General features: G+C 39.4%; 1 protein-coding gene across 34 annotated transcripts in view; it reads left to right on the forward strand.

The window, feature by feature from the left end:
• Positions 1-14,731, forward strand: part of CELF1 (CUGBP Elav-like family member 1) — a 66,515-nt gene that overhangs the window by 221 nt on the left and 51,563 nt on the right. The window contains exon 1 of one of the 34 annotated variants that reach the window (XM_081064810.1): positions 31-298. The exons of 30 other annotated variants lie outside the window; for them this stretch is intronic. The gene's annotated coding sequence lies outside the window, so the exon portion shown is untranslated. Of the gene's footprint in view, positions 1-30; positions 299-14,731 lie in introns of those variants that run through there. 3 more of the 34 variants (XM_081064827.1, XM_081064834.1, XM_081064835.1) reach the window with 3 other exon arrangements.

Raw genomic sequence — 14,731 nt, forward strand, 5'->3', positions numbered from 1 at the left:
GGGAGGGAGCGAGGGAGGGAAAGGAGGCAGGAGGGAGGCGCCGCGGGGCGGGTCCGGTCCGGGCGGCCGTGGGGCACAGGGCCGTCCGGGCGCGGCCGCTCTCCGTTCCCCGCGCCCTGGAGGCAGGTCAGCTGTCCCCGTCAGCGTGTCGGGGTCCTCCGCGCCCCGGGGCCCGCAGCTCTTGCCGGGCGCGTGCCCCCGCGGCCGGGGAGACCCGCCCTCCTCGTGGCCTCGCTCCCTCTCTCTGCGCCCTTTGCGTTCACCTCCGGGCCCAGAAGCCTTCGTTCCCTGCCCAGGGGTAGGTCCGTCCTCTTTTTTTCCGGCCGCCTTGCCAGACCCAGGCTGCTGGCCCGAGACACCCCTTCCCTGCTCCTGTCGCCCCACGTGTTCTGGGAGCTCCCTGCTGGGGGGCCCCAGGACCCCCCGCCGCGGGAGGGCAGCGCTTCCCCTCGGGAGGCGTCCGAGCCCCTTTTGCTCGCCCCAGATCCGCACGGGCCGTGGCTCGCCCTCCCCCCACCGCCGGTGCTCACCCGGTCGTGGCCTACTGGGAGCCGGGCTGGCATCGCGCACCGGGAGATGCTTTCTGCTGGGCACCGGGTTTTGAATTTAAAGCCGTCGGCGTCTTGGTTGTCGTCCTCGGGGCAGGATGGCTTAATTCTCTAAGACTATTGCTCAAGCTTTAAGGAGCTTCTCGTTGGATTAGGCTCGTCCTTATCGTGGAGAAGAAGGTGGCGAGATTTTGTTCGGAGACTTTTTTCAGCAAAAGGGAATCTTTTTTTTTTTTTTTTTTTGCCAGCGGAGTTAACGCTGTACTTTTATTACCCTCGAGTAACAAGGCTGTATAACAGTTTTCAATAGCGTGGAGTGCTGTGATGCCTGCAGTGTCAGAGGTCACAGATACCCAAGGAATTCCTTGCAGGAACTTCACCTTTTAAAGGCTTTTCACTGTCTTTGAGTCTCTGGGGGTTGGAGAGGCTTTTATTGCACCCTTTCACCTTTCCAACAAGGGTTGGGTGGGCTCTCTTCAAGAGGAGCATCTGGAGTGCTGTGCAAGTTTCAGCCTCCTGGAATTCTTGGTGAGGAAGTAGAAGGTGTCTCCACTTAGAATCATCCAGGGCTCTTTCTGTTTGAACACTGATATGTCCACTTGGAAAATCATGGAGTTGCCATAGCACGCGTACACTATTGCATGCATGAACTGTTGTAGTTCCCCCGCACTCCCCCATGCCAGTGTGAATATTCTTCTGGCTTTATACGACGGAGTTCTGATCATGAGCTAGCCAAGACTGAATCTGGAGCTTTCAGCTGTTGCTTTAACCAGGAAGTTTATGATTCCCCCAGTGGTTCCTTCCTCTTGACACCTGTTTCCATTAAGAATATCTCTTGTCCCAGAGCATGGGCCACAACTTTTCTCCATCCATTCATTCTTCCTCATAGGGTTTTCTTTTCCTAGATACTATCGCCTAGATAGTGTCTGGACGTAAAATCCATTAGCAGGTGGGGCTGTGAGAGATAGAATGTTTTTTCCCAACCCCGTCCCTTTTCAGATGAGGAAATTGAGGCCTCCAGAGGTTAACTGACTTCTGCCCAAGGTTACATAGCAAGTGTTCTTAAAACAGTCTCATGGCAGATTTTTTTTAAAAACAATACCATGAGCAAATTGCCCTTTAAGATGTGATGGACTGGAAGGAAAGGTCCCTGAGCTTGGAGTTAGAAGGCCTGGATTGTAATCCTTGCTCTGTCAGTTGTTAGCTATATAATTGTGAACAAGTCACTGTTTTGAGCCTTAGTTTCTGCTCATCTGCAAAATGGAGGAAATAGTGTCTACCTCACATGCTGCTAATTTAACTTTGGTGCTATAGCACGTGAAAGAGCCGGTGGTATAAAAGGCAGACGGAAATTTTGAGCCAGATTATTTGTTTATTTTTATAAAGACTTGTATTTATTTTTCTTATTAAGTTATAGATTTATTATAAAAAATAGATAAACCCAAGAGGAAGAAACTCACCCTTACTCCCACCAGTCAGAGGTGATTATTAATATTATTAATATTTAGTCTTTATCATATTCTTTTTATATGCTATAGAAATATTTATTTTACCAAAAGGGAACCCCCTAGTAATGGTTTTGTGACGTGCTTTTAAGATTTAATAATAGGTGATAGGCATGGTTTAACAACCACACTTTAAATGATGCTCTGTATTAACAGCTCCAGCACATGTGAGGTAGGCCAGTGGATATCCCAGCACGGGAGCAGAGAAGTTGCTCTTTTAAACATGCTGGACTAGAAGAGGAGGAGAGGAAGGGGAGAGACCTAACAGTGATTGTATGCCTACTGTATGGTGGTTTCTGTTTTTTTTAAATAAAGATTCAGGCTCTGCTCCTAAATGTAGAGTGAGTCCTGAATTCAGTACCCCTTCCTGTGACTGCCACTGTCGCTTCTTTAGCTTTATTTTACTGTGAGGCTGGACCTAATAAGGAAGTGGGAGGTTAGAAGGTGGTGGTGTGCCTTGGAAAGGGACAGAGAAGAGCTGTCACCTGGAGGCCAGGGTGAAGTTGGAGGAAGTAGGAGCGTTAGACTCCTTTCTGCTCTAGGATACTCCCAACAAATTGCTGTTTCTTCTGCCGTATTTGTTGTTGTTCCTGTAGCTTTATTGAGATATAATTAACATGACATACAATTTGGTGGGTTTTGATACATTATTAATTTTAAAAAATTGTGTGAAATATATATACAAAATTTGCCATTTTAACCATTTTTTATATTGGCATTTTTGATGTGGTAAAACACATAACAAAAAATTTGTCATCTTAACTAGTTTTGAATATATGGTTTTGTGGCATTAAATACATTAATGTTGTTGGGAAACAGATCTATAGAATTTTCGTCTTGCAGATCTGAAAGTTTATACCCATTAAACTACTCCTCTTTTCTTTCTCTGCCCAGCATTTGGTAATCACAATTCTACTTTGTATTTCTAGGAATTTAACTACTTTTAGATACCTCATGTAAGTGGAGTCATATATATAATGTTTGTCTTTTTGTGACTAGCTTATTTCACCTAGTGTAGTGTTAAGATTCATCCACTTTGTACCATGTAACAGGATTTCCTTTTAATGGCTAAATAACAATTCTATTTTATATATAAACATACTATATTTTGTTCATTCATCTGTCGGTGACCTGAATTGTTTCCACCTTCTGGCCATTATAATTAGTGCTGCTATGAACATGGGTATCCAAATATCTCTTTGAGTTCTGCTTTCAATTCTTTTGGATAAATGCCCAGAGAAGGGATTGCTGGATCTTTTGGCATTTATGTATTAAAAAAAATTTTTTTTTAATTGGGGAACAGTGTGTTCCTCCAGGGCCCATTAGCTCCAATCGTTGTCATTCAGTGTAGTTGTGGAGGGTGCAGCTCTGCTCCAAGTCCAGTCGCAGTTGGAGGGGGCGCAGCCCACCATCCCATATGTGAATCGAGCCGGCAACGTTGTTAAGAGCTCTCTCTCCAAGCAACTGGGCCGTCCAGCAGCCCCTCCAGAGGCTCAGCAGCACCTTGTCTTCAGTCTCATTGTGGAGGGCGCAGCTCACTGGCCTGTGTGGGAATCGAACCAGCAACCCTGTTGTTCAGAGCTCGTGTTCTAATCAACTGAGCCATCCCGCCGCTCCTCCAGAGACTCAGCAGCAGCTTGTTGTCTTCAGTCTCATTGTGGAGGGCACAGCTCACCACTACATGTGGGAATTGAACTGGCAACCCTGTTGTTCAGAGCTGGCGCTCTAACCAACTGAGCCATCCGGCTGCCCCTATATATATATATATATATTTTTTTTTTTTTTTTGAGGAACCTCCATACTGTTTTCCATAGTGGCTGCACAATATTTAAATCCCACCAACAACGTAAGGGCACCAATATTTCCATATTCTCACCAACATTTATTTTCCGTTCTTTTTTTAATTTTTAAAGAAATAGTAGTCATTTTAATGGATGTGAGGTGATACCTTATTTGTGGTTTTGATTTGTATTTCTCTGATTACTAATGAACATCTTTTCATATGCTTGTTGGCCAATATCATCATTGTAGAAATGTCTATTCAAGTCCTTTGTCCATTTTTTAATACATTATTTGATTTTTTGTTGTTTCAGTTTTTTTATGTATTGTGAATATTAACCCCTTATCAAATAAATGATTTTCAAATACTTTCTCCCGTTCCGTACATTGGCTTTTCACTTTGTTGATTATAGCCTTTAAAAACTTAATAGTTTTAACGTTTAATGCAGTTTCATTTGCTTTTTGTTTTGTTGCCTGTGCTTTTGGTCTTATATCCAAGAAATCATTGCTGAGTCCAAAACCATGAAGCTTTCCCCCTACATTTTCTTGTAGGAGATTTATATTTTTAGGTTTATAGGTCATTTTAACCATTTTTAAGGGTACAGTTCAGTGGCATTAAGTACATTCACAGTGTTGTACAATCACCACCATTTTTTACCAAAATATTTTCTCCCCCCCCAAGCAGAAACGTTTAACCATTAAGCAGTAACTCCCCATTCTCCCTTCCTCCTAACCCCTAGTAACCCGCTAGTCTGCTTTTTGTATGAATTTGTCTGTTCTAGGTATTTCATGTAACTAGAATCGTACAATATTTGTCCTTTTGTGTCTGGCTTATTTCACTTAGCACAGAGTTTTTTAAGGTCCAGGTATTCCATATTGTGTACAGATAGGTTTAAAAACCTGACATTTAATAGCCTGGTTTGATTAATACTTTCAGGGTAAAAGCATGTTGAAGGTAGTCATAGGTCTCTCAGTTTATTTCAGTAGGAACCAAGCTGTTTAGAGTATTCTTATTCATGAAAGGCTTTATTAAGATGAGCTTCTACTTATTTTTTAGAGGTTCATAACTGATTTTGATCTGCCTGATTATCTATTTCTCTTTTTGCTTTTTGGACCTTGCCTCCCACTTCGTTTTCCTCCTCTCCAGTAATAAAGGAAGTGTAATATTAATCCTTGGGGCCTGGGATGAACTGGAAGTTTTATTTAGTCAACCCTATTGTCCCATGAGGTATTACACCCTCACAGTACTTAACACATGAGATGTTATTTTAGTGTTAGGGAGGACATATATGAACCAGTCTTTTGTTCAAAACTATTTCTTTGATTCTTGATTATTTTATTTTTGATAATAGTAGAAATTGAGTGTATCATGGAAGTTTAAGTATTTCAGAAATATAATTTGAACCAAGAATTAACTTTCAGTGTAGCCTTCCCAAGTAGAACTTTTCTAACACATTCCAAAGTTGATTGATGATAATAGAATCCTGTGTTTACCTGCACACTCCTTCCTAGAGGTGTGCTATGGAACACTAAAATGGTCAAAAGGCAACTATAACAGAAACAAGAAATTAAAAAAAAAGAAAACCTGGAGAAGTAGTCTTTCCTGTAATTCAGTTGATTGTTTGATTTTCGAGTCCTTAAAATGAAAACCTGTGGTTTGAAAGAATGATGTGACTTGAATGGGGTTTATAAGCATACCCTGGGGGCGGGGGGGGGGGGGGGGGATAGGGATGACAGCTCCAGCCAATGGGCTTAAAAATTGGTGCCATCATTGTGTGACTTGAACATTTCTGGGCCTGTGTTCTCATCTTTTTTTTAAAAAAAATTTATTGGGTGACAATTGTTAGTGAAATTACATAGATTTCAGGTGTACAATTCTGTAATACATCATCTATAAATCCCATTGTGTGTTCACCACCCAGAGTCAGTTCTCCTTCCATCACCATATATTTCTGTTTTCTCATCTTGAAAATAGAGATACCAACCTGGACTGGTGACAATTAATTGAGATAACTTATGCTGGGCACTGAACAGTGCCTGGTATAGTGTTGATAATGCTATTTCCTTTTTTCATCTGTAAAAAATTGGCATACTACTTATCACGTGGGTCAGTGATGCAGTTCAACCAAGTGAAATGACACAGTTAAAATGCCCAGCAGTGCCACACATAGGCAGTAGCTACTAAGTCAGTTTTCCTTTTGTTTCTCCCTCTGGGTATATTTTGCTTTGCATTTTCCTTTCTTGTAGTTTAAGGGATAAAATTGTTTTCCTACTGTCCAAATGTTTTGCTACACAAGACATCCTTCCCCATAGAACCTTTGAGCTCATTGTTCCCTGTGGAGTCCTTGGGTAATGTGGTTTCCTAGATTCATCTTCATTGTCTACTTCACCTGAGAGTCTGTTGATAGAAAATTGAAAAATACAGATGAGTATGTTATTGGATTTGTAATAGGGACGCCTTGGTCTTTTCCTAAGTAGGTAACGAGTTTTAGGCATGGAGGGAAGATGGAAGGACTCTAATATTTAGAGTTGTAATGTAGAGGAAAGAGTTAATTAATTGTAGCTATTTGCTTTGTAAGCTATATTGTATCAAGAACCCTTATCTGAGCTTTGTAATTTGCTAAAAACAGTTTTCTTCATGAGATCTTTGTAACTGTAACTTTATCCTTGTCATGGAATTGGCTATTGGAATCTCCTTAAAATAGGAGTTTCCTTAAAGAATTAGCAGAATTGCTCTATAGTTATTTTTTAACCTCTGTTCTGCTGTGGAGGCCATGAGCATATATGTTTATTTTAAACTTCTTTGAGTTCCAGATGTGTAAAATTTTCCGAGACCGCTTTATATCCATCATAAACTCCATATTGACTTACTGTAGTCTTTGTTTAATTCTCCTAAAAACTTTATCTCACAGGCTAGAAGAATAAATACCAAATTTCTCTGAGCACTGGGACATTGGTAATTTCTTTTTTTCTTTTTCATACTTACAATTGTTTTTAAATTTTTATACAGAGAACATGAATTTCATAAACACGAAAAGTTACATTAAAATTAGACTTTTTTCTTAAGGGATGAGAAAGGAGAAGAGACTGAATATAAGATATTTCAGCATCTTAAGTGATTTAAAGCATTTTAACTCTCAGATCTTTGTCAAGTTCTGATGTGACACTCAGCTGACCTTTTCCCCAGTTTACAGGAAATGGACTCATTTTCAGAACAGCTTTTGGATTGTAACACTTTGCTTTTTATTTTCCTCTACTTAGAAAATATGGCCCCAAGTATAAAGAGGAATGGTGAGTTTAGAGGCTGTGTCTCATGTAATTGATTTTAATATGCCAGTTTGGGATGTGTTCATAGGTACAGAGTGTGACTTTAGAAAGAACTGTTCGCTAACTTTCTGACCTCCATGGACTACTGCCAGCTCTTTTTTTACAGCTATGTTCCGCTTTGAAAACATGGAGTTGAATATCAGTATCCCCATATTGAAACTCCGTTGAAACTTTGTTTTTAAATTGGAAAATGTCTTTAGTTTGGGGATTCTATAAAATGAAGGTTTTTGGTTCCAAAGCTATTTAGTTTTATATTGTTTCACTATTTATTTTAGAAGACCAGTAGTTGCCATTTACATAATATTGCTACCCTTCAGCTAAAAGAGTCCCTCAATTAGAAACTGTCACCACTTTCTCATTGTTCTTTTATCTTTTTGTTTCCTGTGAGATTGAAGCAAGCTCTTGTAGAGTGTGTGGGGATGTGTGACATTTTGGTGATAATGTGGGGTAACTAATAGTCTACTGTGCATTGACTGTCTTTAACCCAATATTATTTGGACATCTGTTAAGATTTTGCTAGTTTCTATATAGATTCTAGATTCTTTTTCATGCTTTTGTGTGGGAAACGGTCCTCTTTTCTGCTGGTCCCCTCCCTCCACACTAACATCACAGAGCTTGGCTAGTGTTTCTCTCCTGCCTGAATTCTGTCTGCATGGTGCTGCCAACTTACCATACTAGGTTGGGTGGGATATTCCCCGAGAGAAACACCTGTGTTGTCTGTCCAACTGGCTGCCTGCTTGAGTCGGAATGCTGTCTGAGCAAGAGTCTTAGGGAGTCCAGGGAGTGAGAGGAAGTCAGGGTGGTGGCGACAGGCAACTTGAAAATGGATAACTGACATTCATCAGCTAGCAGATTATCGCACATTGAAGCAGTAGTGCTTTATGGTTATATAGTCATTTTAAGCCTTATTGAAGGCTTTCAACAGGATATTTCACTAGAGGCTGTTTTTGTGCTAAAAGATTATTCCTTAGGTTCATATTTCTTAGATGGCTAGAGCCACAGGAGCAGGCATCGCATGTTGTGTTCTTCAGTGCTTCCTTGCTCATGATTCAATTTCCATTTGTCAGTTAGTGCGCAGCTAACCTTTCTCATGAAGCTTTTCTTGTCCATCCATTCCGATACTGTATCAGAGGATATTATTTAATATTTAGTATATATATAGTGTTTTCCCCAAAATAAGACCTAGCTGGACCATCAGCTCTAATGCATCTTTTGGAGCAAAAATTAATATAACAACTGATCTTATTTTAATATAACACCGGATATAATATAATACCGGGTCTTGTAATAATTTTTTCTCCAAAAGACACATTAGAGCTGATGATCTGGCTAGGTCTTATTTTTGGGGAAACACGGTGTGTGTGTGTGTGTGTGTAAGTATATTTTTTTCCTTTTTCTTTTTTAAGGAGGGCACAGCTCACAGTGGCCCATGCGGGAATCGAACCAGCAACCTTGGTGCTACCAGCACCGCGCTCTACCCAACTGAGCTAACCGGTCACCCCAGTTAATGTTATATTTTTCATTTGAGCAAGATTTTAAGCTTTTTGAGGATGGAGACTGCTTTATTGCTTAATGTATTACGTATCTTTTGAGGAGGCAGACTGTGAGCCTGACTCAAAAGATACCAGTATAATCAGTATACCCCAATCATACTCTGACTTAGCCCTTCTTTTAATCGCTTATTGGACCAGGGTGGACTCCTAACCCAAGCAGGGTAAATCAGTTTCTCCTAGGAATTTGAGATTGGAATTGAGATTCAGGTCAGATCACCTGAATTTAAAGAACTTGAAACACACAGTCTCCGAGGCTGGGGCGCAGCCATGTTCAGGTTTGTACATGTGGAAGCAGTGAAGGCCTGTCTGCAGGGAGGGAGAATTAAGTAGATTTATCCAGAAAGATGTATAGATGAGAAATGCAACTTTGGAAAGAGGCAGCCGTCCACATGGAGAATAGTACATAAAGGCTTTCCAGCTGTGGCGTGTTGTATTTTCTATATTTGGGTTCCTTGAGATACTCCAGTATCCTTTCAATTCCATTTTTTTGCTTGTTAATTTGAAGGAGGTTTCTCTTAATTACAACTGGGAGCTTTGCATAAGATACTTAGTACAGATCTCTGCCTAACATTCCTTAAATTCATTTGAATTTTAGAGTAGTCAGGCCTAGGATCATGGCTCTTTGGAAGAGTGCCCCTTTCTCTCCCAACAGTCTCCCCCAACCCAGGCTTAGGCTGCTTGGCTCTTCAGTCTGTAGTGTAGATATACACCTGTGTTGTTGCTTTTGGTGTATAGAGTACTTCTCTTTGGTGCTTTGTCAGATCGAGATTGAAGTTTTGTTTATTTTTTTACAAGTTTTAACGATTATTTGTTTATAACCAGTTCTTTTTTCTAACTTAAAGTTTATTGGGGGTGACAATGGTTAGTAAAATCACATAGGTTTCAAGTGTACAATTCTGTAATACATCATCTATATATCACATTGTGTGTTCACCATCAGAGTTAGTTCTCCTTCCATCATGTTGTTATAACTAGTTCTTTAGGCATATAAGACAGATAATAAAATACTGTTTCAGATAGAAAACTTAAAGTAAGCCATCGCTTTTAAAGAATTTTTTTGTGAGGCATATGGATTAAGTCCTTCCTTTCTTCTTTTCTAGTTAAGTAACACATTTAGTTTCCTGATTGTTTCCTCTTAAAAAAAAAGGTTGATGGACTTGAGTGGAACACAATAATGTGGGTTGAGCGGCAGTTGAGACTTTAGACAAAGGGTAATGGTGAGTGGCTGTGTGCCCAGTTGATGGAGTCTGTCTGGTTTCTGCCCAGTTAGTAACTTCATGAATGATCTGTAATAGGAGCATCACAGTGGAGTTTTTCTCTTTGAAAAATGTTAATGAGTGAGAGAGGGAAGCTCAGAGAAAGACAGTTTAATGCTTCTAATTTGGTATTTTTTCATCTTGTGATCATTCGGTTTCTGTTAAGTTGAAAGACTTCATTCCAGAGAAATGTAAAATTTCCCTGTAATATTAATGAGCAGGCATTAAAAAGAGACAAGAGCCAGCTTTGAAATGTGGATTTGTACACAGCCAGGGAGGAAGGAATGGGTTTGCAGGGTAGAAAAAGCTGGAAGACATTATTTGGCATGGGAGGCTAAGTTGCTGTGGATATATACCTAAACAGTGTCGTGCCTTCATGGAGTGTGCGCATAGTATAGTTGTGCATACGACTTGTACAGTGCATTGTGATTATTTGTTGAATAGCTCATGTCTGGTCTAATGGCACTTTAGTTTTATGTTTTGAGACAGTACTAAGGATTCAGTACTAAGGATTAGGAGTAGGAAGAAACTGTTTAAAATTGAAATTCTGTGAATTTGTTTGTTCAAATCATTGCCTTTTGAAGATAATCAAAGTACTTTAAAGCTCCAAGGAGTTTTCTGGGGGCTGTAGAAAGTAAGCAGCTTTCCATTGAAAGACATTAAGTTGCCTAAGATTTGTACTATGAAAGCCTTTGTGTATGTAGCTCTGTGATCTTGAAACCTCATATTGTATATTGCTTGGCCGCACTCAGAAGGCTCCTAGACAACCCTTATTCTGGCTCTGTTTTCTGTAGCTCCAGAGAATAAGAAAAGGAGAATTTGATACTCCTGGCAGTCTATGGTCTTTTGCTTTTCTGGGCCAAGACATGCATTTAAAAATAAAATCAAGGGAATTGTAAACCAGTAGTGAAAATGAATAAAGCACCCAGGAGTTTGCCTCCTCTCGTGTCCCATGGCCTGAGTCTCTCCTTTTTGTCTTTAGATGCTCTGATATTAAACTAATGTGGCAAAACTGTCCTCTGGGCTTGTCCTTCGCACTGCCCCTTTCAAGTTTATGGGGAATAATCACGTAAAGACACCATGTTTATTATATATGTATTGATTTTATCATATGCTGTTTCTGTTTAATAGCCTTTGGATACATTTACAAGTACAATAAAAAAAGCTTGCAAAATTCTTTATTGAACTAATTTGGGTTATAGATTGTGGCAATGGGATTGGGAAACTTTAAAAAATAACCCTTTTGGACTTGCTACAGGAAAGCTTATGTGAGTAAATATATCAAAACCAAATACAATATTTCTGTGGAATGTCTTGATACCTGTTGCTTACCTTTAACTGATGGTATGCCCTATCTCCTTAGATCTTTCTTTTCTTTAGGCTTGTGAATTTGCAATTTCTGTTTTACTTTTTTATAATATTGTTATGAATTAGCTTTCCAACATATTTTATCTTAGTGGCATTTATATTTCAAATTTTCCATAATTAATAGTTTGAGATCAAGGAAAAACTTTTATGAGCACAGTGGATCAGGCCTAGGATAGCTGAAATTCTAGATTATTACTGTGAAATCAAGTACTGTTTTTAATTTATTAATGTTCATTTTTTTGGTGTAACTTTGCTCTGGGCTAAGACCTAGAGAAAGAACTTCACTCTGTTCCAAGAAGTGTACAACTTAGAAAAATGTTTTTGAATTTTGACTGCCCCACTTCTCTGAACAAACCAGATCCACAGATCAGACTTGTAAATGATCTGTTTTCTAAGGTATCTTCTAACAGAAGGTGTCTCGGGGGAGCCGAGTGGCAGCCCACATTTAGCTGGGAGTGGCAGTTCATCTCCCTGAGTTACATTCCCTTTGTTCACACACAGCAACTTTGGAGCAGACTTGGAATTTAAACTTACACTTCTCTGATCTCATTTAATCAGTTTGGTTTATTTTATCATCAGTTTTATTTATTATATTTTATGTGTCTGATATATTTCTAATGTGTTGGGAAACTGAAATTTCTCGAGTAGACTTGCTTTGGAATATTTTGCAGTCTTGATAGGAAAACTACTAAATAAAAAAATTTATGCAGTATGGTGCTCTGGAAAGAAATAGCATACATAGGTCACTGAAATTTCATTGAGTTTATATTTAATTGTGTTTATGAATAGGGAGGGAAAAGATTGGAATATAATTAACTTCTTTTGCAAGAGAGAGGCACTAAAACAGAGTTTAATATTTTTTCAGAACTGTATACTACGTGGTAATATTTCTTGAAGGCAGCTTGCTGAAGAAAAATCAGATCAGGCTTTTTGAATTGCCAGACCCAGAACATTTAAAAAAAAAAATTCAAAAGAGGGAGGGGGAAAGTCTGCTGGATCCACCCCCAGGAATCCTAATGGGTCCCCATCATAACAAACTTGCTTATAACTTGTCACTGTGAAACTGTCACTGAGGTTCAAAGAAAAGCCAGTATATCAAGAACTGTGTGGCATTAACTAACTAGACCTTGATAAAATGCTGTTGCACATTTGCAACGGGCCAGAAATAGAAAGTTAAAGGTTTTAATTTCTTCTGTGTTCCATTAATTAGATGCTTTAAAAGGCTGCCTAATTGTGTAAGGTGTGGTAGTGGGAAGGTGGTGGGTGGCTCTGGCAGGCCTAGGGAGCCATAGGCTTAGATTGTTATGCTCTTCAGAGATTATTCTTTTCTGATCCTTTCGCTTTGCAAATGAGGGAAGTGAAACGCCTTACTTAGGTTCGCATAGAGCAGAAGCAGGATTCCAGTCCAGGCCTTCTAATTTTCCAGCATACTGTTCTGTTGCTTCCATCCGTGCATTGTTTACCATGCCTCTTCTTTTCATAAATGAAATCTCAGTTTCTGAGGGCTGGAAAGGACTTTAGAGATGATGCAGGGAAACTTTCTACCCAGGGAAGAAATCCTTCTACACCATTCCGGACAGGCAGTAGAGGTTACCTGTCTAGTTAGCAAAAACCCACTGCCTAAATTAAAAGAGAAGATAGTTTTACCTGGATTTCCTATTTTAAAGCTATACACTTCGTTTTTCTTCCCCTATAAAACAGCAATTGAAAATCAGACCCGAATGTTTTTCATTAGCCTATTTATCTCCACTTAAGTCATGCTTGTCAATCACGACAAGACAGCTAATTTGTTAAAAGAATTAGTTCATACCTAACCTAGAACTTTGAAAAGATAATGCCATATGTGGAGTAAGCTAGCTCTTTAACAGGTGGGAGGGAAGTGATGATAAATGCTATGTTCAGCTTAAAGTGCTTTATAATATGCTTAATAAGATGAGGTGATTGTGAGCTAGAGAGTATCAAAAGAGTCCTGAGAACATTTTAAAGGCACAGACAAAAGCCAAACAGGCAAGTTGTTTTGTATTTTTTCTGGTGCAATTGTGAATGCTTTTGTCAGTGTTTAGACTAGGTTTATTTACACAGAAGTGAGTTTGGTGTTTAAAACCAACATTATTTTGATAATTATTAATTACATACACCAAAAAGGGGATTTTTTTTTAAGGTCCATTTTTTGGATGTCATGTTGCTCAGTATACCAATCATTTAATGCCCTTGTCAGTAAGTGCTTCAGCTTTTATTTTACTTTTCCTCTTTTAGAACTGCTTGAAAGTTAGTAATAGGTAAACATTTAAGATTATTACCTTGAGGTTTTTTTTACCTTTTAAGCAAAGCACAAATATTTTATAATAAGTTATACAGAAATGTTTTCAGTTTCTTAAAATCAAAGATACTTTTTTTCTGGAAGAATTTGCCGTACCTAGAAAGGGAGACTTTGGCTCCAATATTAATTTTTCTCTTTATCTTACCAGAAAATTAAAGTGAAAATGCTGTTGGCAGTCTTTTGTTGTCTTGACTTCAACACAGTAGAGAATGCTATAATGAAAATGTGGCTAAGTTTTCAATATTCTGGAATTTCATGACCCCCAGCACTTCTTGTTGTGCCCCCAAGGTAATAATTAAGGTAATCAGATGTTTTAGTCATTAGCGGGTGTGGCCTGGCTGTGAAAGAAATCTCTTATCCTAGCTTCATCCCAGGGCCCTTTTCAGTCATTTACTCTAAAACATTTATTATTTGGTTGCTATTCTGATTCTTAATTGATCAGTGAATTTTTGCATAAAAGTTCATTCTACAAAGTTTTCCTTGATAAGATAATATGCCCGGTTATAGTGTAATGAAAGAAACCAGCCGTTAGACTTCACGTTGGTGCGGGGTAGGGGTAGGGGAGAGACAGACGGAGACAGACCTGCAGGAAGAGGGGGGTGAGAGGTGCGGTTGCACCCTTACAGTTTTGTCGTCAAGGAAACTTGGGGTAGGAACCTCACTGAAGATTGTCACTTATTTGGGGCATCCAGCTACTAAGTGGTAGGACAGGACTGGCTACCAGTCCACACTCCAAATGCTGTGCTGTTTTCCTGTTCTTTTCTTGCTTACTGAGGCCCCGGTCTCATGACAGTAATGAAATAACTAATTTTTGTAACCATTTTCTTTCATGTGGCAGTATAATTTTGAACTATTAATGTAAATTCAGTATCTCATTCTAGAAGTTTTTAACAGAGCTTTAGGAAGATAGGCGTCAATTACCCACCCTGGTGAGACACTCTTTGTGTACCCTACCTAAACTGTTTCCCTGTGTTCGTCCTGGCAAGTAGGAGTAATTGAACCCTAACAGAAGGGGATGGAACGTGCTTTTAAGGTAGGTAGCATTCATGGCATAGCGTCTTCAAGTCTTTTAAAA

This window comes from Rhinolophus hipposideros, assembly GCF_964194185.1.
Source record: "Rhinolophus hipposideros genome assembly, chromosome: 10".
Classification (NCBI taxonomy): Eukaryota; Metazoa; Chordata; class Mammalia; order Chiroptera; family Rhinolophidae; genus Rhinolophus; species Rhinolophus hipposideros.